Source organism: Anabrus simplex, chromosome 2 (assembly GCF_040414725.1).
Source record: "Anabrus simplex isolate iqAnaSimp1 chromosome 2, ASM4041472v1, whole genome shotgun sequence".
Classification (NCBI taxonomy): domain Eukaryota; kingdom Metazoa; phylum Arthropoda; class Insecta; order Orthoptera; family Tettigoniidae; genus Anabrus; species Anabrus simplex.
The window spans coordinates 1,108,553,115-1,108,577,634 of NC_090266.1; the positions used below are offsets into that span (position 1 = coordinate 1,108,553,115).

The following is a 24,520-nucleotide window of genomic DNA, read 5'->3' on the forward strand; positions in this document are numbered from 1 at the left end:
AGGCTGGTAATATAGAAAATATTGAACGTTGATTTTTTATATAGTGTAAATGATAAAAAGTTAAGATGTTTAAATATTTGAGTATATATTTCTAGATGAACTTTAAACCATTGGACATTAAAGGTGATATTGAGATCTTTACAAATGAGTGATAATATATTCTGCTGTTAACCATTTTTTGTCATTCAAAAATAAGACTGACATTAAGTTCGAAATAGTTGTACATACTTAAGGGACGAAATATATCACTGAAATGGCTGAACTGAAACAACCGTCTATTCAAAGAAGGGTTAAGTTCCTATTTGGTGGTCTAGCCGATGTGGGAGCAACATGTTTTAGTCAGCCTCTTGATTTGGTGAAAAACAGAATGCAGTTGAGCGGAATGTGCGGAGCAGCAAAAGAGTACAAAACAAGTTCTCATGCAATTTCCAGGCATTTTAAGAAAGAAAGGAATTGTGGGCATGTACACTTCCCTTTCTTCAGGACTTCTACTTCAGGCGACATATACCATACAGTATATACATGGTTGTTTGAAATGTTCACTGGAGCGGATGGACAACCACCAAACTTTGCCATTAAAGCTCTTCTTGGAAAGGGTGCTGGGACCACTGGTGCATTTGTAGGCTCACCTGCTGAAGTGACGATAATTCCCTTGACTGCGTACGGTCGGTTACCTCTGGAAGATCGAGAAACTACACGAATGTGGTGGAAACTCTGTTCCGTATCTCAAAGGAGGGAGGTGTCTTCACCTTATGTCGGGGAGCTATACACAATTCCTTCTTGGCACAGGTAATTTCAAAGACAATATTTTCGGCCACTTCTGCAGCAGCATGATATTTGGGCTGGTTAATGCTGCTGCTTCAATGCCTGTGGATATGGCCAACAGAAGAATACAAAACATGAATTCCATTTATAGAAAACCGGAATTTTTTATTAATCGATCATGGGACGCCATTTACTTCTGTGCAATTCCAGGCGGACATTGAAAAGCTTAAAATGAAGCACATAATGAACTCCATAAGGCACACGGAAACAAATCCCGCAGAATCAATCACGCGTGTAATTGCGAGGTTTTGTAGACTATACTGCGGATCACAACATTGGAAATGGGTCGAGGTTCTTCCCGTAATTCAGATGATAGTCAACTCAATGACTCACGAGTCCATCCATGACCTCCCTATAAGAGTGCATAAGGATCTTACACCTGATAGACCGAGGGATCAGATTTTGCCAGCACGTGAAGATGCAGCAGTAATCCACCCGACTCGTGTGACGATAGTTACGGAGAGGCTTCTAAACGCTGCGCGAACAAGGGTAGGCGAGAGAGAAGTTGATGACTTGGCTTTAATAATGAAACCTGCTGTGTCACATCTTGAACTCCGCATCTATGCCAAATTTTGTCCTCTTTACATAGGACTATTCAAGATAGCTGAGGTAATCGACAACGGAGCTTATCAAGTTGATAAGCTACATGGTGGCGTCAAGGGAATTTACAATTCAACAAATTTAAGGAAATACTTCGAGAGGAAAATGAAGAAAATTAAAATCCCTATAGAATTTCCTTTTCCCTAAGGACATGGGAGATGTACCAGGAACACTGGTCCAGCATTAGAGTTAGGCGAGTGACGTAGGAGCCAGCCCCGTCTCGCTAAGGCTAGGTAGCATCATCTATAGTTTCTTCCAAACCTTCCATCATAGATAACTCGTATAAGAATTATAACATGAATATAATAAAACCGGCGTATACACCCTTTTAATATACACAGTACCATCAAGTTTCGTTAAGGTCCACCTCGGGTTAAGGAAGATACTGAAAGAAATGAAACAGCTTCAATCTCCGGACTTTGGTAAAAAGAGGAGCGAAAATTCAACACGACACAGTCTTGTCCCACAGTCAAAGTAGGTCGGTAGGCTAGGGGAAAATTGCGTCGCGAAGTGACAGTACGGAATTGAAGTCTACAATCAATGAAATTACGGTGAGAAGTGATGAAAACATTCCAAAAGTTTTGCGCACTTAGAATTATGAACGAGTGCATTAGGAATTGTGTTTTCTCAGGTATTAAATACTTCAAAGTAATTGAAATATTTCTTCAGACAACGAACTTAGAATTTGAAGAGTGCATTAGGACTTGTATTTATTCAAGTGAAAGATGAATGTTAGGGAACCATCAAACTTCACGTCTGAATTCACTTATTATTTCAGGGTATCTTTAACTGAGATCAGGAGTACTAGTGAACGGAAATAATTTTCACTATCAAAGTATTATAACGCCTTACCAGCATTATTATTCGTGTGTGAACACGAACATGACAGATTGAGTAATTGCTATTCATAGCGTCTTAACAGTGTTAAATAAATTTCGTAAATACTTGCAAAATAATCGCCAAGCCGTAGAAGTCTATAAATAATAGTGCTATATTCTTCGAAGGCTTAAGTGAATTACTTGCGAACAATATCATAATTTGTGGCTGGTGGCATGTACGTTAAAAAATGTGGGTTCGAATCTTTTGACGTTCGGCCGCATGAAAGTCAATTTATTTATTTTCTCAAGTGAACAGTTTATTTGCCTTAAAAACATCCGTGACTCGGGCGGGAGATGGCCAGTGGTTTCTATGGTCACACAATGTGACGTTTTTGCTGGGCAAAGCGGAGGAGGGACAAGATTTTCTCCAGGTACTCCGGATTTCCCTGTCATCTTTCATTCCAGCAACACTCTCCAATATGATTTCATTTGTTTCTGATGGACGGAAGGACCGGCAAATTTGCTGGCCAAGGAAGCATATTAACATCACGAAGGCTAACCAGAGATACCTATGTTGTCTGACTCCAAGTATTATCCTGCTGCAAAACGAGGTTGTCGAGCTGCACGGAATGGAAGCAATGAAAGAATCTATAAACCTCGAATGGGGGGAGAGAGCCCTCAATTATTCCTATTTTTTTTAGGATCAGATATTGACAAGTAGGGATCGGGAAAGTTCAGGGAATGAGAAAGTTAAAAACGAAGAGTCTAGAAAAATTTCGCAAACACTCCTCATGTCCTCTCCAGTAGTTCCATGGTGAAGCAACATTGCTCCCACAAAAACACTGTGCTGTTGGCTGTGAATACAATTTTAAAAAGAAGTACTCTTAGCAATCATCCACTATATAACACGAATCTGTGAGAAAATGGAGGGGATCCGACAATTCGAAGAATGGAGATATCGGCCATATAACAAGGGCCACGAATGGTGTGAAAACGATATACTTCTCTCCCACGAATGCTCTAATAGCGTCGGTATGGAAAAGAACAAGAGTTGACCAAGAGAATTCAGATAGGATAGATAGAAGTAAGGTGTCTTGCACAACTAGTGGGAAGAAATAACAGGACTCAGATAAAGACTTCCTTTTCGCCAATAACGGTCAATGTTGAGAGCCACAGGGCCCCGTTTAGTTGCCTCTTATGACAGGAAGTAATTACCATGTGTGATAATTTTAAACCCCTCACCCACTGGGTGAAAAAACCCGGAATATTCCCAATATTTTTAGAATCAGAAGAGAAGAAGAGATCAGCGAAAATCAGAGAAGGGGGAAGTTGAGAAAAGAAGACTAGGAAAAGTATGCAGAACTGTGATGCTGCTCTCGAGCTGAAGTATGTAGGAGTAGCTGTTTCCTTCGCAAGTTATACTACATCCAGAAGGACTATAGTCTTTAGAGGAAGCTGATCTTAGAAACTATATTCTATATAACACTAATCAGAGAGAAAAATGGAATGGGTCCGACACTTTGAAAAGTGATGTTACCGGCCTAAAACGACAAGGGCCATTAAGGGCCGAAAATGGAAGACACATTAGCCGAATGGTCTAAGAAGGACGGGGTAGGAAAAGACGAATACTTGAGCAAGGAAGTTCAGATAGGATAGTTGCTAAACTGAAGCTTGGCGGAGAGAATCACAAGCAACACCAGGGCTCAGCAGAGAGCCCCGTGGTCGCCGGGCCAAGCTCATAGGTTTAGAGCCGTTCTGGCCATTTTAATCTCCTCTTACAGCAAGCAGAGGATACCGTTGGTGTTAATTTTACAACCTAGACCTGAAGGGTGAGAAACTCCTCAATAACCATAACATTTTTAGGGTCAAAAGAGGTCACGAAGACATCAGGGAATATCAGAGAATTAGAAAATTGAAAAAGAGTGTACCGGGAGGTACACCTCAACGCCGCACATTCAAATCTAACGCCTAAATGAGCTCCTCTTTTGGTAAAACAGTCAAACTGAAGCTACACCAACTTAGAGCCTTACTCAGAAGATGTCACCACATAAATATGATGTAATTTTGTTATTGTGCAGTTGCCTAAACTGCGTGAATTTCTCCTCGTTTTGTTTGCCATTCATCAAGAACTTTGGTCATTCTTCCACAAATGTCACTACTAAAAACTATGATCACGCACCCTGGTGCGAGGTGTAAGATGTTATAAGTTAAAGAAGTTTTGTATTTCTAAGTTTTTGTAACTGAATGATGTTCATTTATTTTTGGGTTGGCAATATTTCCTTTTTATTTCCACCAGTTTTGAATCTAGCCAATCCCAAATTTCTGTAATTAATTTTCAACATCTCACAGGTTTCTTGTTCGACTCTGAGTGTAACTTTGAAATTGACCAATGAAAATGAGAGGGTGTGGCTGGTTTCGTCTTGAATGATCTCGTGCCTTCCCTACGGGTTAATAAACTGCGGCTTTTCTCGTTTCTTGGCCAATTGGTCGTCATCTTACTGAGTGTGTGTGTCAAAGCAGGAGGCGGGCGCCCTCTTTCATCGGTCAGCAGAACATCTACAAGGTAATGGCCACATAACTTTATTCCTTCTTTCTACCTTCGTAGTTCAACCCGAGGGAAAGGTCCGAATCTTTAGCTATGTAACCAACTTTTCTAAAATGTAAATCTTCTTTCGGCTAATGTAAAACTTCGTAAAATCTTTAACTGTAAATAGGGGATAGAGAGTGATGTACCCTCTCGAGCTCCCCTTCATCTTGGATTGAGGTGACTACGTTTTGTAACTTTTCTTCTGTAAAGTGTTAAAGTAAATCCTATACGAGTCACCTCAGTAGTTTGGGAATAGCCCCTGTTTCCTTGGCCTAGAGCCTTTTAGGTTTATAAGTGTTCATTATATTGGGACGCCGTGTACTTCCATTCCTTTTGTGTTTGGGCCAGTTATTTAACCTGTTCGTTTCCATGAAGGCCTGGTAGGTTGGGTATTAAATACCCCTGTAAAAGTAAGTTCAGTTTGTAAATGGTGGTCTGGGAGACCAGAGATTGATTTAATGTTGCCTTGAGTAGACAGTAAGAAACTGAGAGCCTGTTAGCTCTTTGTCTAGTTTTGTAACTGTAAAGTGTGCCTCTGGGGAGGCTAGATATTGTGATTTAGGGAGCAAGTGCTCTTGAATTAGGGGATTTCTGCCCCTCATTAAATAATTCCTCTTCCTTTTGTACAATTGTAAAACTAGGGGCTTAAAGCCGAAGGTGTTAAGGTTCTGAATCTTGGTTTTTTCCCAGTCTTGTTTAATGATTGCTACTTGTACCTGTAATATTGTCAAAAATATTGTTAAGTTTTAAGTTCTGAAAATATAACTTTCAGTTTAAGTTTTAAATTAATTTTGATATTGTAGTTAGACCCATTCACCCCGGCACCGTCTTTAACCTCACCTCTGCGTTCCACGGAAACCACGGAACAAAGAGGCTTCTAGCAAAACTAGGCAGAGATTCTTGATGCTTCTCTGGAGCAGAAATATGATTAAGAATCCTTTACCGGGCAAGTTGTCCCTGCGGTTAAGGGTGCGCAGCTGTAAGTTTGCATCTGGGAGATAGTGGGTTTGAGCCCCACTGTCGGCAGCCCTAAAGATGGTTTCGGTTTTTCCCCATTTTCACACCAGGCAAATGCTGGGACTGTACCTTAATGAAGGCCACGGCCACGTCCTTCCATTCCTAGGTCTTTCCTATCGCATCGTCGTCATATGAGCTATCTCTGTCCGTAAGAAGATCATGGCTTTCATGTGATGTGCAGCCTGAAAATATTATTCTGATGCTTGTGGTTGTAGTTTTAACAGGAAGAAAATCTTAGTAAAAATGTTCTATAGAACACTAAACACAAAGAAACCATGGAAGGGTTGTGACACTTCCGAAAATGATGGTGTCGGTCATAGGAAAACACGGGCCTCGAAGGAAGTGAAAATGAGAGGATCTAAAAGCCACGAAAATTTCAAGAGCATCGGTTCGGAAAAAAATAGATTTTCACAAGGGAGGTAGGTTATTATAGAAGTAAATGTAAATGTGGAGCCATGGCAGAAGTATGTGAAGGCAGTACCTGGACTCATTGTCACCAACCCACGAACCCAATTTAAGAGCCCTCTGGCCTGTCTTAGTAGCGTTTTACGACAGGCAGGGGATAACGGGAGTGCACATACTGCCACTCCCATCAACAGGAGGGAGAAAGCCCTTGATCTTCCTAACATTGTTAGGATCACAAGAGGAGAAGAAATATCAGCGAAGATCAGAAAAGGAGAAAGTTGAAAAAGAAGTCGCATACAAACGAATGCAGTATCGTCTGCTCTGGAGCTAAAATATGGTATTGTAGCTCTTTCCCTCGCAAGTTGTACTGCACTCAAGAGGACTATGATGGTGGTTTTAACTATAATTTTAAGAGGAAACACATCTAATTAACTGGTGGTTTTAACTATAATTTTAAGAGGAAACACATCTAATTAACTATATTATGTACTGTGTAACACAAATCAGAGAAGAAAAAATGGAATGGACATGACGCGTCGAAAAGTGGAGATATCAGCCAAAGAACAACAAGGGCCACGAATGGTTTCAAAACGAAAGATTTCCTAGACCCGAATGCTCTAATAACGGTGGTGTTGGTAAAGAACAAGAGTCGACCAAGCGAATTCAGATCGGATAGATGGAAGTGAAGAGTCTTGCACAACTAGTCGGAAGCAATACCAGGACTCAGATAAGGCCCCTTTTTCGCCAACAATGGTACCAAGTTGAGAACCCCCGTGGCAGCGTTTAGTCACCTCTTATGACAGGAAGTGATTACCATGGGTGATAATTTCAATTACCCAAAACACAGGGTAACAAAGACCTCAATAAACCTAAGATTGATAGGATCAGAACTGGACAAGTATAGTTCAGGCAAGATCAGAGACGGAGAAAGATAAAAAGGAAGAATGTAACAAAATTTCCTAAAGGTTCCTCATTTTGCTCTCCAGAAGCACCACGGTGAAGAGGCTCTTGGCTTCGAAGGTGATACTGCTCCCAGAAAAGTACTATGTCGTTGGTTATGAATATATTTTTAATGGAAGTACCTCTTAGCAACCATCCTCTATATGACACTAACAAGAGAGAAAAACGCAGGAGATCCGACACTCCGAGAAACGAAATTATCGGCAATACGAAGACAAGTACCACGAAGACCGTGAAAATGAGGGACTCCCTAGCCCTCGAATGGACTAGGAGCATCGGGGTTGGAAAAAAGCAAGTGTTGACAAGGGAGGTCTAGCAGGATTGACGAGGTTTGAGTGCGTGGGAGAGAATCATAAGCAATAATAGGACTTAGCTGAGAGCCCCGTTGTTGTCAGCCCTCGCTCACAAGTTGAGAGCCCTCTGGCCATTTTGTTGCCTCTTACGACAGGCAGGGTATACCGTTGGTATTAAATTTATCACCCCCACCTAGGAGGAGTACTGCTCAATGTCCATAACATCGTTAGAATCAGAAGAGGTCATGAAGAGATCAGGGAATATCAGAGTATTATAAAATTGAAAAAGAAGCATCTAGCCAAACTAGGCAGTGCTTCCTCATGCTGCACTGGAGCAGAAATATGGTTAAGAAGCTTTTGGCTTTCCAGTGATGTGCACCCTGAAAGTATTATGCTCGTGTTTGTGATTATAGTGTTAACATTAAGTAGATCTTAGTAAAAATCCTCTATATAAAACTAATCACGGGGAAAACATAGAAGGGTTGCGACAATTCTAGAAATGAAGATTTCGGCCATAGGAAGACACGGGCCTCGAAGGGCGTGAAAATGAGAGGATCTATGGCCCGCGAGAAGATTAAGAGCGTCGGTTCGGAAAGAAAACATTTGGCCAAGGGAGGTGGGATAGTACGTATATAAGAAAGTGTGGAGCCATGGCACAAATATGTGGAGGCAATACTTCGACTCTGTAATGGGCTTCATGGTGGCCAACCCCTTTTAGTCGCGTTTTACGACAGGCAGGAGATAACGGGAGTGCACTTCCTACCGCTCCAATCCACAGGGGAGAGAAAGCCCTTATTTTTCCTAACATTGTTAGGATCAGAAGAGAAGAAGAGATCGGCGAAGAGCAGATAAGGAGAAAGTTGAAAAAGAAGCCTCTTACAAAAGTATGCAGAGCTGGAATATAGTAAAGTAGCTCTTTCCCACGCTAGTTATACTGCATCCAGAAACAATATGCCGGAGGTTATGATAATAGTTTTAAGAGGAAGCTCATCTTAGAAACGATATTCTATACGACACTAATCAGAGAGGAAAACTGAAATGGATCCGACATTTCGAAAAGTGATGATATCGACCAAAGAAAGACAAGGGCCACTAAGAGCCAGAAAATGGAAGACATATTAGCCGTCCAATGGTCTAAGAGCGTCGGATCCGAAAAGGAGAGTTCAGTAAGGAAGTTCAGATAGGATAGATGCAAAAAAGATGAGCCTTGCGGAAATATTCACAAGCAATACCAGACCTAAGTTGATGGCCCTGTGCTCGCCAGCATTCTTTCTGACACCCTCAATATTGCTCGGATCAGAAGCGGTCATGAAAAAAACAGGGGATACCAGATAAGTAACAAAATCGAAAAAAAGCGTCTAGCGGAACTAGGCAGAGGTTCCTCATGCTGATCTGTACTAGAAATGTGGTTAAACAGCTCTTGGATTTGAAGTGATACTGCACCCCGAAAATACTATGCTGCTGGTTGTGATCATAGTTTTAGGGGAAGTACAATATAGCACTGTAGTACTGTTTAACACTAATCAGATAGAAAAAGTGCAAGGGATCCCACACTTCGAAATTGAACATACCGGGCAAAGAAAGACAAGATCCCTGAATGGTTTGAAAATGATAGAACATCTATCCCTCGAATGGTGAAACAGTGTCGGCAAGACGGGCCAAATAAGATAGATGAAATTTAGGACACTAGCACAAGTATCTGGAAGCAGTACCAGGGCTCAACTAAGGACCACGTCATCGCAAAATCACGGTCCCAATTTGAATGCCCAAGGCCATTTTAGTCGCCTCTAGATAGGTACGGGACACCGTGGTTGTATTCTAAATCTGCGTCCCCGATCAACAGGGTTTGTCTTAGAATGAATGGTAGCCATTGTGTATAGCTTTTCTCCTGCGTGTAAGCGAACATTTTTGTGAGCTTTGCTGAAGTGTATTGTAAATATTCACATGTTCGTATTACTGATTCAATTGAGAATTTTCTAGTTACATTCCTCCTTTATAAGTGTTGGTGGTGACTGGGAAACCATCCACTATATAACGCAAAATGGCAGGAGTCCGACACTTTTATAAATGAAGATGTCGGGCAATGAAAGACACCCGGTGCCGGAAACAAACAAGAGTTGACCAAGGGTGGTCGGATATGAATGACGGGACTCAACTAAATGTCCCATCGTCACCAGCCACGCTCCCATTGTTAAAAGACTCTGAAGGCTCTAAACATATTTATTTATTTATTTATTTATTTAATTTTTTATTTATTTATTTATTTGGGAAACCAAAACAGCGAGAAGCCGAATTACAGACAAAGTGTACAGAAAGTGTACAGATTGATTGGTTTAAGATCTGTATTCTGAATTAATTACTCAAATCCAGTCTTCATCAAAAGGTTTATCTTTATCATGATACTTGTTTCTAATGGGGCCTAACGTCTAGATCAACGGCCCCTAATGGTACGAATTGAGGCGAAATACAATGGCAATTTTAAAGTCCAAAATTAATCGACTGACCAGAATTCTAAACTTGATAATGAAGAATGAATGCACGAATATGAAATCAAAATAATGAGTGAAACTTAAAACAATAGTATTACTGACCAAGGGACGGCTTCCAAAGCACAATCCTGAATCGATGGTGCTTAATGTCTAAAGGGGTCAAAAATCCAGGTCAACGGCCCCTCATAATCGCTAATCGCTAGCAAATAGGAAACATGGTATCACTCATGTTGAGGTACCGTACTAATCAATAGTAGCGTTATAAAACTATTTTTTAGTATTGTACGTGCACAGGTAACGCAGAACGATGGTGCTTCGCACATAATGGCGCCACACATAGACAAAAAAAGGCATGGTGTTCCTCACCTAGGTGTACTAGACACAGACGTCGGTGTTCCCGTGGTGTTCCTCACATAGTGGGTAATATTCACAGGCAACGCAGACCCACGGTGTTGCTCAAATGGTGGCACTAATCACAGCCAACGCCCAGATCCGTTTTATTTCTCACATAATGGTATTAATCACAGGTAACATAAGCCCATGGTATTCCGCATATAGTTTACTAATCACAGGCACTGTAAACCCACAGAGAAATACTCTCTGCTACTACTAATCACAAACCTACTGTGTACGTTACATAGTGGCACTACTAGCAAGTACAGGCGACCCATGGTGTTCCCCGCGCGATAGTACTAATCACAAGTAATTTCATGTTTTTTATTCAATCACCCATTAGTCGCCTTTTTAGTCACCTCTTATGACAGGCACGGAATACCATGGATGCATTCTTCTTCTGTGTCCCCCACACTGTGAGCTTATAGGGAGAGAGTGTAAAAAGGAAAGAAAAGGAAAGTAAGCGTTACTTAAAAAAATGAAGTAACAGATGAAGAAAGGCAAGGGCCACGAAGGCGTGAAAACGAACGACTCCCCAGGATCCGAATGCTCTAATACCATCGGGGTCGGAAAAGAACAAGATTTAACCCAGTGAGGTCGGACAGGATACATGAAAGTGAGGCGTGACAATTTTCCAATTGTTTTCCTTTGGGATTGTTGGTGGTGATCACAATTTTAAGAGGGAAGAACAACTGCTCAACAATACCCTATGTATGTATTTATGTTAGGTATTCAGCCCGAAGGCTGGTTGGATCCTCAAAAGGTTCACCATTACCTGTCATAGATGGCCTAGGTGTCACTGAAGAGGCGTACTAGGGAAATGAGGAGTGAGGTAATTTCTCGCTGCTTTCCTCAACATGAATAGGAGAGAAAAATGGAGGGGTCAGACGCTTTGAAAAAATTATGGGACAAAGAAAGACGAGCGTCACGAAGGGTGTAAAAATGGACACCTTAGCCGTCAGAAACTAATAGCCTCGAAAATAACCCCCATATTTATATTACTGATTCACATAAATCATAAGCCATCTTCCTTTATGAGTGTTGGTGGTGATTACAATCTTAAGAGGAAGAACAACTGCTCAACCATCCCCTATATAACACGAATCGGAGAGGAAAATTGGAGGGGTCCAACACTTTGATAAATGAAGATGTCGGTCAATGAAAGACAAGGGTCACGAATGGTGGGAAAATGAAACCCTAAGAGAGTCGGGGTCGAAGACTTGACCACGGGTGGTCGGATAGGATATATAAAAGTGAGAAGCCTAGCACAAGCCAGTGGACGCAATGCCAGGACTCAACAAAATGCCCCATGGGTACCAGCCACAAGCATATTGTTAAGAGATCCTCAGGGCTCTTAACAGCGTTAAAATGGGTACAAGTTAATTAGTTACTATCTGCATTCAGAATTAATCACTCAATTCCAGTCTTCACCACAAGGTTTGCCTTAAAGGTGATGATGCTTGTTGTTAAATGGGTAATACTATCTAGGTTAACGGCCACTATTAGTACGCAATAAGACGAAATATGACAATTTAAAAGGAAAAATTTAATATTCTGACCAGAATTTTTGACGTGATAATGGAGAATGAATGGACGAAAATGAAATAATCAGCGGAACATAAAATAATAGTATCACTGACCAAGGGACTGCTTCCAAGCCACAATCCTGAATCGATTTTATTTGTTGACTAAAGGGGGGCAAAAATTGAGGTCAACGGCCCTTTGTGACGGTAGCCTACTAATCGCCAGTAAAGCAGAACCATGGTATTGCTCACATTTTGAATGTTTGTTATAGTGGCTCCTGATATAACATGAAATGGATTATATTGATGCTATTAAAAACAGAAGTTTGGAACTAAAAATATACTCAACCAAGGCTGTACATTATTGTCAAATAACAAATAAAAGTAATTGTAAATTTAAAAATTATATTATGAACTGTACGTCACAACGGTAACGCAGAACTAAGGCGCTTCTCAAATAAAGCCGCCACTCATATGCAAAACAAAGCCATTGTGTTCCTCATATTTAGAATGTCTATTATACAGAATACTGATATAACATGAAGTGGATGACATTGGTGCTATTAGAAACAGAAATGTGGAACTTTAAATATACCCATCGAAATCTGCACATTTTTGTCAATAACAATAAATTTAATTGTAAAGAACTAACTGCGTGCCACACACTATAAAAGTATTTTAAGTATTGTAAGTCGCACAGGAAAGTCAGAACTTTGGTGCTTTTCAGATAATGGCGCCACTCATAGCCAACACAAAGCCATCGTATTCCTCATCTAGGTGCACTTTTCTCAGCCGTCGGTATAGCTGAGATTTTGAACATTTTGAATGTTCTTTACAGTGACTCCTTATGTAACACGAAATGGATGTTATTGGTGCCATTAAGAATAGAAGTGTGGAACATAAAATATACTCATCCAAATTTGTATATTCGTGTCAAATAACAAATAAAATTAATTGCAAGGGACTCACTGCGTCATACTTATTATGAAACTATATTTAAGTAAAGTACGTTGCTCGGTAACGCAAGAGTACGGTGCCTCTCACATAATGGCGGAATCATAGGCAACGCACAGCCAATTTGTTCCACACCTACCTGTACTAACCACAGGCCTCGCAATTCGCGGGGTCTAACTCACTTTTCGAATGTTTGTTATAGTGAATCCCGATATAACATGAAGTTGATGATATTGGTGTAGAACGTAAATACACTGACTGACAGTGACAATGCAACACCAAGGAGGAGTGGTTCGAAAGGGATGAAAGTTGGGGAAAAACAGAGACGGCACGGATGAATAATTGATGTTTATTTCAAACCGATATGCAGGTTACACAATGAGCACGGCATCGACTCAGTAGGATGTAGGACCACCGCGAGCGGCGATGCACGCAGAAACACGTCGAGGTACAGAGTCAATAAGAGTGCGGATGGTGTCCTGAGGGATGGTTCTCCATTCTCTGTCAACCATTTGCCACAGTTGGTCGTCCGTACGAGGCTGGGGAAGAGTTTGCAAACGGCGTCCAATGAGATCCCACACGTGTTCGATTGGTGAGAGATCCGGAGAGTACGCTGGCCACGGAAGCATCTGTACACCTCGTAGAGCCTGTTGGGAGATGCGAGCAGTGTGTGGGCGGGCATTATCCTGCTGAAACAGAGCATTGGGCAGCCCCTGAAGGTACGGGAGTGCCACCGGCCGCAGCACATGCTGCACGTAGCGGTGGGCATTTAACGTGCCTTGAATACGCACTAGAGGTGACGTGGAATCATACGCAATAGCGCCCCAAACCATGATGCCGCGTTGTCTAGCGGTAGGGCGCTCCACAGTTAGTGCCGGATTTGACCTTTCTCCACGCCGACGCCACACTCGTCTGCGGTGACTATCACTGACAGAACAGAAGCGTGACTCATCTGAGAACACGACGTTCCGCCATTCCCTCATCCAAGTCGCTCTAGCCCGGCACCATGCCAGGCGTGCACGTCTATGCTGTGGAGTCAATGGTAGTCTTCTGAGCGGACGCCGGGAGTGCAGGCCTTCTTCAACCAATCGACGGGAAATTGTTCTGGTCGATATTGGAACAGCCAGGGTGTCTTATACATGCTGAAGAATGGCGGTTGACGTGGCGTGCGGGGCTGCCACCGCTTGGCGGCGGATGCGCCGATCCTCGCGTGCTGACGTCACTCGGGCTGCGCCTGGACCCCTCGCACGTGCCACATGTCCCTGCGCCAACCATCTTCGCCACAGGCGCTGCACCGTGGACACATCCCTATGGGTATCGGCTGCGATTTGACGAAGCGACCAACCTGCCCTTCTCAGCCCGATCACCATACCCCTCGTAAAGTCGTCTGTCTGCTGGAAATGCCTCCGTTGACGGCGGCCTGGCATTCTTAGCTATACACGTGTCCTGTGGCACACGACAACACGTTCTACAATGACTGTCGGCTGAGAAATCACGGTACGAAGTGGGCCATTCGCCAACGCCGTGTCCCATTTATCGTTCGCTACGTGCGCAGCACAGCGGCGCATTTCACATCATGAGCATACCTCAGTGACGTCAGTCTACCCTGCAATTGGCATAAAGTTCTGACCACTCCTTCTTGGTGTTGCATTTGCTCTGTCAGTCAGTGTATTTACCTCGCACAGGTAACGCAGAACTATGGTGCACTAATCACAGGCTTCGGTTTTCTATTCATATTCCGCCTTGTTATAATATTTGCGGTAGTGGCTCCTGACATAACATGAAATGGATTATATTCGTGCTATTAAAATCTTAAATAAACTCATTCGAAGCTGCACATTCTTGCGAAATAACTTTTAAAAGTAATTGTAAAAAACTCCTTGCCTTCCACACATTGTAAAATTATATTTGAGTATTGTACGCCGCACAAGTAACGGATCTCATAAACAACGAAAAGCCATTGTGTACCTCACCTAGGTGCACCTAACGCAGGCTTCGATATTCCCTTCGTGTTCCTTATATTTCGATTGTTTGTTATTGTGAGATCTTTTATAACATGAAATGGATTATATTGGTACTCTTAAGAACAGGAGTGTATAACTTAGGATATATTCATCCCAAGATGTTCATTCATGTCAAATAAAAAAATAAAAGGAATTGTAAAAATGTCTCCTCGTTCCACAGTCTATGAAAGAACTTTTATGTATTGTACGTCGCACAAGCAACGCAGAACTATGGTGCAAACCATTAAGTTCCTCACCTAGGTAAAGTAATCACAAGCGTCGTTATTCCAGTGCTCTTCTTTCGATTTTTTGTAACAGAGACACCTGATATAACATGAAATGAATGATATTGGTCGTATTTAAAACATAAATGTGGAACATGGAATTTAGTCAACAAAGGTTGTACATTAGTGTCAAATATGAAATAAAACTATTTTTAAATATCTCACAGCATTCCGCACATTATAAGACTAATTGTAAGTATTTGTACGTCGCGCAAATAACGCAAAAGTATGGTCCATCTCACATAATGGCGCCACTCATATGCAAAGCAAAGCCGTTGTGCTCCTCACCTAGGTGCTCTAATCACAAGCTTTCATATTCCCTTTGTGTTCCTTGCATTTCGATTGTTTTTTATTGTGATGCCTGACATAACATGAAATGGATGATATTGGTGCTATTAACATCAGAAGAGCGAAACATAGATTATCGAAAGCTGTACATCCGTGTCAAATAACAAATAAACGTATTTTGAAAGAACTCACTGCATTCCACACATTATAAAACCGCTTTTAAGTACTGTACGTCGAATAAAGGACGCAAGGTATGGTCATAAACAACGAGAAGGCATTGTGTACCTCACGTAGGTGCACTAAACACAGGCTTCGGAAAACCCTTCGTGTTCCTTACATTTCGCTTGTTTGTTATTGTGATGTCTGATATAACATGAAATCGATGATATTGGTGCTATTAATTACAGAAGTGTGGAACGTAGAACAAATATACTCTTCGAAATCTGTACATTCGTGTCAAATTAGAAATAAGAGATATTGTAAAGTACTCCTTGCGCTCCACTCATTTACAATTACTTTTAAGTAGGCTATTCTACGTCGCACAGGTAACGCAGTAATACGGTGCATTGCACATAATGGCGCCACTCATTGGCAACGTAAAGCAATTATGTTCCTCACCTAGGTGCACTAATCATATGCGTCGGTACTCCATTCGTGTTACTCATATTTCGATTGGTCGTTATTGTCATGCCTGATTAGCACGAAATTGATGATATTGGTGCTGTTAAAAACAGAAGTGTGGAACTTAGAATATACTCATCGAAAGCTGTATAATCGTGTCAAATTAAAAATAAAACTAATTAAAATACCTCCTTGCGTTCCACACATTGTACAAAAACTTTTTAGTATTCTACGTCGCACAGGTAACGCAGAACTACGGGGTATATCACATAATGGCGAAATTCATAGTAACGTAAAGCAATATTATGTTCTTCATCTAGGTGCACTAATCACACGCGTCGGTAATCCAGTGGTGTTCCTCATGTTTCACTTGTTTGTTACAGTGACACCTGATATAACATGAAATGAATGATATTGGTCGTATTGAAAACAGAAATGTGGAACATGTAATCTATCATCCAAGATTGTGCATTCGTATCAAACAAAAAATAAAACTATTTTTAAAGAACTCACAGCATTCTAAACATTATAAAACTACTTTTAAGTATTGTACGTCGCTTAGGTAACGCAGAACAATGGTGCACCCAACATAATGGCGCCACTCATATTAACGCAAAGCCATTCTGTGCCTCACCTAGTCATTATAATCACAGACGTCGGTATTCGCTTCGTGCCCCTCATATTTCGATTGTTCGTTATGGTCATGCCTGATATAACACGAAGTTTATTATGTTGGTGCTATTAAAACCAGCAGTGTAGAACTTGGAATATATTCATCCCAAGCTGTTCATTCATGCAAAATAAAAAAATAAAAGGAATTGTAAGCATGTCACCTCGTTCCACAGTCTATGAAAAGACATTTTGTGTGCGTCGCACAGGCAACGCCGAACTATGGTGCTGCTCCCATGATGACGCAAAGGTTAGGCAACAGAATGCCATTGTATCCCTCACGTAGGTGCACTAATCACCGGCTTCCGTATTTCCTTGGTATTCCTTCCTTTTACATTATTTGCGGTAGTGGCTCCTGATATAACATGTGCGATTCACCGTATTACGTCACTGAGGTAACGCAGTAATACGGTGAATCGTACATAATGGCGCCAGTCATAGGTAACGCAAACCATTGTGTTCCTCGCCTAGGTGTAGTAATCACAGGCGTCGGTATACCCATGTCATTCCTCAAGTTTCAATTGTTCGTCACAGTGACACCTGATATAACATTAAATGAATGATATTGGTAGTATTCAAAACAGAAATGTGGAACACGTAATAAAGTCATCCAAAGTTGTACATTCGTGTCAAATAAAAATAAAAATATTCTTAAATATCTCACAGCAATCCACACATTATAAATCTACTTTTATGTATTTGTACGTCGCGCAAATAACGCAAAAGTATGGTCCATCTCACAGAATGGCGGCAATCATAGGCAATGCAAAGTCGTTGTGTTCCTCACCGAGGTGCACTAATCACAACCTTTGGTATTCCCTTTGTGTTCCTAACATTTCGATTGTTTGTTATTGTTATGCTTGATATAACATGAAATGGATGATATTGGTGCTATTAAAAACAGAAGAGCGGAACTTAGAATATACTCATCGAAAGCTGTACATCCGTGTCAAAAAACAAATAAACGTATTTTTAAAAAACTCACTGAATTCTACACGTAAAACCGCATTTAAGATTTGTACGTCGCATAAAAGAGGCAAAGTATGGTCCTTCTCACATAATGGCGACACTCATAAGCAACGAGAAGGCATTGTGTTCCTCACCTATGTGCACTAAACACAGGCTTCGGGAAACCTTTCGTATTCCTTACATTTCGCATGTTTGTTATTGTTATGTCTGGTTTAACATGAAATCGATGATATTGGTGCTATTAACTGCAGAAGTGTGGAACTTAGAATATACTCTTCGAAATCTTTACATTCGTATCAAAGTACATACAAATAAGAGATATTGTAAAGAACTCCGTGCGCTCCACTCATTATACAACAACTTTTAAATATTCTACGTCGCACAGGTAACGCAGAACTATGGGACATATCACATAATGGCGCCACTCATAGTAACGCGAAGCAATTGTGTTCATCACCTAGGTGCACTAATCACACGCGTCGGTAATCCAGTGGTGTTCCTCATGTTTCGCTTGTTTGTTATCGTGACGCATGATATAACATGAAATAAGTGATATTTGTGCTATTAAAAACAAAAGTGAGGAGCATAAGGTATACTCATCCGATGCTGTACATTCGTATTATACAACAAATAAAAAGTATATATAGTGACACATGATATAACAAGGAATAAATGAAATTGGTGTTTTTTGCTATTTGTTTTACGTCGCACCGACACAGATAAGTCGTATGGCGACGATGGTATAGGAAAGGCCTAGGAAGTGGAAGGAAGCGGCCGTGTTGTTGCTGTACCTTAATTAAGGCACGGTCGCTTCCTTCCAACAACTCGGCCTTTCCTATCCCATCGTCGCCATAAGACCTATCTGTGTCGGTGCGACGTAAAGCAATTAGCAAAAGAAATAATAATAATTCCTAGTTCAGGTGGCTAAAGTGAATATGTAATGTTTACTCCACAAAGTGGTGAGGGCCGGGGGCGACTTTCCCTTCACGCCCTACCCCCCATCGCCCCTACTTTTTGTTAACACGTCAAAGATGCAGAAAAGGAAATTTTAATCACTTGTTAATTTATACATGTGTAGACATTCCACTCGATAAAAGAGTTGCTTGTATGAAACAAAAACGATACTGTTCGGTAAAATACTTGTGTAGAAGGCATACGTCTGTTTGGAGCTTCGGTGGCATTCCGACCGGGTTGTCCAGAATAAAATAATGTCTATGTATTCGTCGCAGCTGAACACACTAGCCATTGGCGATAAGCAGACAGTAAATATAGTGCGGCTGTAAGATACACCAGCCTAGAACGATGCGGTCGAAAACGATGTTTACTAATGCAAGGGGTGCATTCGACCGCCAGCGCTGAGTAACATGCTGCGAGTGTGACTCTGTTTCTTATCTGTTCATATTCTGACGTAACATGCCCGCTGGCAGTAGTTCCCCTGTTTAAATCAGTTGGTAGACACCCCACACATCACTTATGCACGCGGGACATTTATAAGTAGAAAGTACGGCGTCCCTGAGCCAACTGGTATAAAGTGCGCGCCACATGACATCAATCTATATAAAGTGCGTGGCACATTACCCTATCAATGTAAAGTGCGCGGCACATGACATATATCTATATAACGTGCGCGGCAGGATACGTGTATCTATATAAAGTGCGCGGCACAATATATCTATCTACATAAAGTGCGCGGGAAATGACATCTATCTATATAAAGTGCGCGGCTCATGATATATATCTATATAACGTGCGTGGCAAGTGATATGTATCTATACAACGTGCGCGGCACAATACATATCTATATAAAGTGCGCGGCACATGACATCTATCTATATCAATTGCGCGGCACATGACATCTGTCTATGTAGAGTGCGCGGCACAATACATCTATCTATATAAAGTGCGCGGCATATGACATCTACCTATATAACGTGCGCGGCACATGACATCTATGTATATAACGTGCGCGGAGGATGACGTGTATCTATATAAAGTACGCGGCACAATATATCTGTCTATATAAAGTTCGAGGCACATGACATCTATCTATATAAAGTGCGCGGCACATGACATATATCTATACACAGTGCGCAGCAGATGACATATATGTATATAAATTGCGCTTCACTATACATGTATCTATATGAATTGCGCGACACATGACATCTATCTGTATAAATTGCGCGGCACTCTACATGTATTTATATAAATAGCGCGGCACATGACATCTATCTATATAAATTGCGCGGCACATTAGATCTATATAAAGTGAGTGGCACATGACATCTAAAATGCGTATGAGATGACGTGTATCTATATAAAGTGTGCGGCACACGACATATATCTATACAAAGTGCGCGGGAGATGACATATATCTATATAAATTGCGCGGCACTATACATGTATCTATATAAATTGCGCGGCACATGACATCTATCTATATAACATGCGCGACAGATGATGTGTATCTATATAAAGTGCGCGGCACATGACATCTATCTATATGAAGTGCGCGGCACATGATATCTATCACGTGCGCGGCAGATGGCGTCTATCTATCTAAAGTGCGCGGCAGACGACATATATCTATACAATGTACGCGACAGATGACATATATTGTAACGTTCCAGACGTTACAGTGTAATTATGTTAATTTTATTATGTGTAATTAATTCAGGAATTTAACGTCATGATATTTATTTGGTATGTAATTGTATTATAATTCATGTTTAATCATTTGCTCACTATCATTTCATTACTTTGTAACTACGACTTATAAACGAGGGCTGAATATCCTAATATTCACTTAGATTCTTGCGACAGTTGGTTAAAATTAACTTGCAGTAGATTTCAGTTATCTTGCCACATCACCGAGGAGGAAGGAAGGACAAATTTAAACACCAAGTTCTGAGAAAAGCGAGCACGTGTTCACGCGTCCTAACGTAAGCTACCGTATTTCGACCAGAATTATTCGAACTGATCAACGCCTATATTTTCAAAGGAGCGTCATGTTGCCATGGATACTGAGTGAAAGGACGAATAGAAGAACAGTTGATATCATGGATATGGCCCGTCAACTCTAATTTCTAGAGTGGGGAGAGAAGTGTCATCTGATTGGACCACGTGTAGCGGCCTGTAATTAGCGCGAGAGAAAGTTATAAAAGGGCGTGTTGGAGCTCCTGGAGGGTCTCTCTACAACGTCTTATTCGCTTCTGCGAGTCTCTCTACATTATTCTACGATCTTCTACGAGGCTTCTACTTGATTTTCTACTTGATTCTGCGTCTCGATACTTAGAAATTCTGAATGAGGGGTGTATAGCCACTCTCATGAGGAAGTACGTACAGCACGGCTATAAGACCGGTTTGAACCAGTCTAAGTCAATAGATAGTTTTAATCTAGATAGAAATGAAACTTCAGAGAACATTATCAGTAAAGTTGGAAGGATTCTTAATTGAGTATCCTCTCCATATAACCCAAGGTGGTTCTTCTAACTATGACTTAGGGCTTATCTCCAATATATGGGATAGAGCATAATAGGGAGTGTTAGTTTTGAAGTCATCTTCCAATTAGTGGTGGGTGCAATTGGCAAGGCAGGAATGGTACTGAGCTGCAGATGAAGAGATCTCAAAGACGAACGGTGATGTTCCCGCTACAAGGAGGGAAGCTTTCCAAGGACCAGCAGAACAAGACGACATGGTGAGCAAGCGAGTTAAAGATATTGCAAGTTTTCGCGAAGTAGAGTCATTCAATTTTTTATTAAATTCATTTTCTATTTTAAATTCAGTTCTCGTTAAACCGTCGTCATTTATATTAAATATAATAAATAGTATTTTTCTAGTTTACTTTAATCAATTTGCCTTAATTAGCCTTTTAATTTCTAATTCTCCTGCTTAATGATTAGTGCACTATCACCTCACCCCTGTGATAAGAGTCTGTCCAAGCTTGATTATAAATTTTATCTTTAAGTCCTCAACTTAAAGATTGGCGCCCTTTGCTTGCTTGGTTGCATTTCTCATTTGATGATTGTTCTCCGAGAGGGGAAGTCACATAAATGCCGCTCCAACGTGTGGCGAGAAAATCATTAAGTACGGAGCAGTTAATGACAGTAACGATATCAGAATTCGTATTATGGGCAAAATTTGGATATCCACGTTTCATTAAGAGTGTTTGATTGTGGGAAGGGTCATGGCTGATCAGACGAAAGAGGAGAGGATGTTGCGCAGTGGACGGGCGATAAAAGGCAATAACGTATTGAGTTCAGAGGAAGAGTTGTATAGTCTAGTAGAGGAAATTGAAGATAGAAGTGTAAGTAGTATGGAGAGTGATGGCAAGCAGAAAGAAGTCAGTATGGAGTCAGATGATAGTAGGATGGGGGGCGAAGCGGAAGTGAACACTAACAATGAAAGTAATAATAATGATCAGTTAATGGGAATGATGCAGTTAATGTTAAGTAAGATAGAGGACAGTAAAACTGAAATAAAAAATGAATTGGAACAAACTAAATCTGAGCTTAAAAGTGAATTAGAACAAACTAACACTAAAATTGAGAATATTAAATATGAACTTAAAGAACAGTTAGAGCAAACTAAAGCTGAATTAAGTAGGGAGATGAGGGAAAATAAGGAGGAAGCGAATCGGAGAATGGACGAACACAGTAGGCAGTTACGCGATCTGGTGGTAAAAAATGAACATTTTAATAAGCGATTAGAGGACCAGGAAAGTGAATATGTACGGCAAGGGAAAAAGGTAGAAGAAAAGTTTGCGGAACAGAGAAGTGAATTCCTGGAATTAATGGGGAAGGAAAACAACTCTACTAGGGAGGAAGTAATGAGGCAGGTCACTAGTATTGATAAGAGAGTTGAGACTCAAAGAGGGGAAATACGGATATTTAAAGACCACGTCCAACAAGAGATTGACACGGTAAAGCTTAGAATAGAAGATGAGACCCGGGCAAGTGAAGAAAGGTTTGCGATAGCTGAAGAGAATAAGATTGAAATTAGGACATTGAAAGAGAAGCAGGTTAATTTGGAGAGAGAAATTGATAGGAGAGACAAAGATGTAGAATGCCGGATGGAGAAAGCAGAAAATCAGTTAAAACAGGTGGCAAAGGATAAACAGGTTTTCACGGGAAGGCAATGTCTAGGAAATAGCTACATTAGGGAAATTGAACTACCTAAATTTAATGGGAAACAAACGAACCCGCTAGATTTCCTTAAGATGATAGAGAAACGGTTTGAAAAGCGTCTAGAGGAAGGGTCTATGGACTGGGAAGACGTTATGGAAAATATTGACCATGCTTTTGTAGGAGAAACTCGGTCTTGGTTCATGGTATATAGGCAGACGATGACGAACCTGAAAGAATTCAGAAATAAGTTTAGAGAGAAATTCTGGAATGAAGCGATACAAGCTCGGGAGAGAGAAAGGGTGGTATTTGGGAGGTACAAACAGCATGAAGGAGTCACTATGACCGAGTACTTCCTGGCACATGTCATGATTTGTCAGAACTTAGACGGTATAACCGAAGGGTCTGATGTAGTAAGACTACTTTTGAGACATTTTCCGGACAGGGTGAGAGAAGCGGCCTGTATGCAAAAAGTTGGAACTATTCAGGAGATGGAGAACCTACTAGGCAGTTTTGATGCATTAGGTAACCTTAGAAGTAGAACGGAGAATATTCAGAACTTTAGTCATCACAACGGAATGAGACATAACGGTAGTACACAGAATCACGAAACTCGTAATCAGTTCAGACCTCCAAGGACCAGCAGAACAAGACGACATGGTGAGCAAGCGAGTTAAAGATATTGCAAGTTTTCGCGAAGTAGAGTCATTCAATTTTTTGTTAAATTCATTTTCGATGTTAAATTCAGTTCTCGTTAAACCGTCGTCATTCATATTAAATATAATAAATAGTATTTTTCTAGTTCATTTCTCATTTGATGATTGTTCTCCGAGAGGGGAAGTCACAATATATATATATAAATCGCGCGGAACTGTACATGTATCTTTATAAAGTGCGCGACACATGCATCAATCTATATACATTGCGCGGCATATGACATCTATCTATCTAAAGTGCGCGGCACACAACATCTATTTATATACAGTGCGCTGGAGATGACATGTATCTATTTAAGTGCGCGGCACAGGACATCTATCTATATCACGTGCGCGGCAGAAGACGTGTACATGACGTGCGCGGCACTATACATGTATCTATATAAAGTGCGCGGCACATGATATATATATAACGTGCGCGCCAGATCACGTCTATCTATATAAAGTGCGCGGCACACGACATATATCTATACAAAGTGCGCGGGAGGTGACATATATCAATATAAATTGCGCGGGAGATGACGTGTATCTATATAAAATGCGTATGAGATGACGTGTATATATATAAAGTGTGCGGCACAGGACATAACTATATTACGGGCGCTGCAGATGACGTGTATCTATATAAAGTACGCGACACATTATATATATCTATATAACGTGCGCAGCAGATGATCTGTATCTATATAAAGTGCGCGGCAAAATACAATTATCTATATAAAGTGCGCGCCACTTGATATCTATATAAAAATCTATATAAATAAAGTGCGCGGTATATGATATCTATATAAAGTGCGCGGCACAATACGTCTATCTATGTAAATTGCGCGACACATGACATCTATCTATATAACGTGCGCGGCACATGACATCTATCTATACAAATTGCGCGCCGCATGATATCTATCTGTATAACGTGCGCGGCAGAGGACGTGTATGTATATAAAGTGCGCGGTACTATACATCTATGTATCTAGTGCGCG

General features: G+C 40.9%; 1 pseudogene; it reads left to right on the forward strand.

Moving 5' to 3' along the window:
* Positions 1–253: 253 nt before the first annotated feature.
* The window catches only part of LOC136863799 (mitochondrial 2-oxoglutarate/malate carrier protein pseudogene), a 42,415-nt pseudogene continuing 18,148 nt past the window's right edge, over positions 254–24,520 (forward strand).